We start from the raw sequence: 3,609 nt of genomic DNA, 5'->3' as shown, positions 1-3,609 counted from the left end.
ATCTTTGTATTCCAATGCCAGCTCAAGTACCATTTGTGAGTCGGACTGTTTTCACGTTAATGACTGCACGAAGCTGTCTAATGACAATAATATAGGCCTAGTGAATGTCTAATTATTCTTATGATCGCACTATTCGTACAAATAATTTTACTCAAAGGGTACCTTTTAATATATACACGATGACCTCATTTGTACGTAATGGTGGCTCACTTCAAACACATGTATTGTTATAGCATGAGAATGAAATTGATACATCAATGGTAAAGGAGGTGTTTATTCGTCATTTATTATATAAACACTCTTAATGTTGTTTGTGGATTCCTATGTAGAAAGGAATGATTTAACAACGTAATGCATCTTACGTGTTTAGGCACTGGAGGTTGTTTGCTGTACATAATCAGAATTTCTAACGTTAATCGTGTAATCTTGTTCCATAGTTCTTTATTGGCTAGATAATTTCAGACGTTAAGCTGCACATTTGATGCACATCACTTTCTAATACACCGGAATCAAGTAAGGTATGATTTAGAACTTAAGAACATTATTCAATTTTGTTGGAAATATACATATTTAATTTACAATTAATATCAGAAATAGACTGAATATATTAACATAGAATATTTATAAAAGTGCGAATAGTACTTACAACGCAATTAATGTCACATATTTTCCTGCATAACATAGAATGTTATATGGAATTTTTGTATATTTTTATTAAATAGTCTTTTGTCTATGTTGTTTCGCGTCGACAATGGATAATCATTATCGCAGGTTTATGTGATTAATTATTTGACATTTTTATTATACACGGAAATCACCAATAGACGGTGGGAGATATCAAATAGACTACGTTATGATTCAGGACAGGTACCGGAATAGCTTAAAGAACACGAAGACCCTTCCCGGGGCTGATATTTTCTCTGATCATAATCTTGTGCTGGCCGAAGTAGATATTCAACTGAAAAATGTAGACAGAAGAAAAGTAGGCAACAAAGTGTTGAATACTGAAAAGTTGAAAAACGAGGAAATAAGAAAACTTTTCGTTGAAAAATTCGAAGAAAAATATTCAAACGAGAAAACAATAGGCGCAGATAGTAACGCACAGTGGGAACACATTAAACTTTGCTTACAACATTGCAGTAGGTTACTGCGAACACAAAACGGCTAAGAAACCATAGGTTACAGAGCAGATGTTGCAGAAAATGAGGGAAAGGAAGACGTGGAAACAGGTTGATACAGAAGAGGGCAGAAAGATGTACAGAAAGTTGAATAATGAGTTACGGAGAGAAACAGACAGAGCGAGGGAAGAGTTTTACAAAAGAAAATTTGAGGACATAGAAGAATTAGAAAGAGTTGGGAAATACGAGGAAATGTATAAGGAGGTGAAATCTATGGAATTTCGGAGGAAACAAAGGGTTATTACGATGGCAGTAGAAAATAAGAATGGGAAGGTAGTCAGTGAGAGAAGTGAGGTCATAGGAAGGTGGAAAAAATACGTTGAAGACTTATATGAGAGTAGGGATGGACCGTGCAGCCTAAATGTTGAAGTAGAAAATGAAGTAGGCGAGGATGATAAAGGATTTAGTATTCTTAGGGATGAGTTTGAAAAGGCTATATCCGAGATTAGGAAAGGAAAGGCAACCGGAATAAATAATATACCAATCGAATTCATCAGAAATGTAGGAAACAAGAGAAAGAAAGAATTGTTTTGACTATGCAATGAAATACATGAGACAGGGGAGTGGCCAAAAGACTTCCTGAAGACGATCATGATACCGATGGCTAAGAAATCGAACCCAAAGAGATGTGAGGATTATAGAACTATTAGTCTCATATCTCATGCAGCTAAAATTTTGCTCCGAGTACTGAACAGGTTATATGGAAGAACAAATGAAGAAGTTGAGGAGGAGCAGTTCGGGTTCAGAAGAGGCAAGGGTACAAGCGGTGCTATTGGATTATTAAGGGCGATCGATGAAAGATTTATAGAAAAAGGGAAAGAGGTGTATGTTGTATTTATTGATTTAGAAAAGGCTTTTGACCGCATGAATTGGGAATAGTTGTTGGGAGTTCTAAAGATAATGTTGGAATGGAAAGATCGAAGACTCATAAGAAACTTATACATAAACCAACAAGTAAGTGTTAGGATAGGGGAAGAACTGATGGAAGAGAGTGCAGTTGGAAGGGAAGTTCGACAAGGATGCTGCCTCTCGCCAACACTATTTAATGTCTATCTAGAAGAGATAGTGAAAAAGAGTTTACATGATGATGGCATTTCTGTAGGATGTAGAATGATTAGATGCGTAAGATTTGCAGACGATATGGCGCTTGTTTCAGAATCTGAAAAGGAAATCAATAAAATGTTAGAAAACATGAGGATGGACTTTTAAGAATATGGGATGAAAATAAATGTTATAAAGACAAAAACCATGGTGATTGGAACGAAGAGGTCTGTGTCAAATATGAAAGTGGGAGGCGAGCAAATAGAACAAGTGAATAGTTTTCGATATCTGGGTAGTATTCTTAGTAATGACATGAAGTGCGAACGTGAAATAAAAGCAAGGACAGGAATGGCGAAAGAAGCCTTTAGGAGGAAAAAAGGTTGTTTTGTAGGATCTTGAATAGAGAATTGAGAAAAACTCATAAAATGCTTCGTGCGGAGTGTTGTACTGTATGGGGCGGGAACGTGGACATTACGTAAAAGTAATGAAAATCGACTGGAAGTCTTCGAAATGTGGGTGTGAAGAACAATGGAAAGAATTAGTTGAGTCGAGCGGAAAACGAATGAGTGGGTGTTAGAAATGGTGGGGGAGAAAAGAACACTTTTAGATATTGTTAAGAAGATAAAGATAAACTAGTTGGGACATTGCCTAAGAAGAAATTGTATCATGAGGGGACATCCTAGAGGATATGGTGACGGGAAAGAGAGGCAGAGGGCGAAGGAGACTACAATTAATGGATGATATAAAAACAAAAAAATCATACGTGAAGACGAAGAGGTTAGCGGAGGACCGTGGAGCATGGAAGCTTCTCAGCTGCTGCAAGTGACCTGCCAGTAAGGGCAGAATACCTATGATGATGATGATTTTAGATGCCAACAGTTTGGCGCATGCGTATTGGCTTTCACTTTTGAAAAATATTTGGTATCAAAGTATCGGTTCAAATTAGTACATTTATACTCGAACACGTTGATGACTTATTATATTGACTTTTGTTTTTATCATAACGCTGCGGGGAACAAATGTATTCAAACAAGTTGATATTTGTATTGCATGGACACTTTTAGTGATGTTATATATATATATTCTCTCTTAAACGCATATACAGCAGCGTCAGTCAGGATGGTATATTGCCGTGGATAGCAACAGTTTGATGTTTATCCATACCATCAGAAGAGAATTATCCTAAAAGTATTTGAGATCGTTTTGGTAGAATCACAACTTTTTATTCACTTTAACTTGTTTGATGTTGAAAGATATGACAATGTATTAACAGCTCAAACAGTTCAAACTAGTCCGACAGGGACACCAGTTGTAATTTTTTCTAGGCATAAGGTTTTATTACAGCTCTTACTACGGATTGATGACTCGATTATATTTCACGATACTCATA

This window comes from Thermobia domestica, chromosome 1 (genome assembly GCF_964235325.1).
Source record: "Thermobia domestica chromosome 1, izTheDome1.hap1.1, whole genome shotgun sequence".
NCBI classification, from domain to species: domain Eukaryota; kingdom Metazoa; phylum Arthropoda; class Insecta; order Zygentoma; family Lepismatidae; genus Thermobia; species Thermobia domestica.
The sequence above is the reverse complement of the archived record's forward strand: the minus strand, read 5'-3'. Positions refer to the sequence as shown.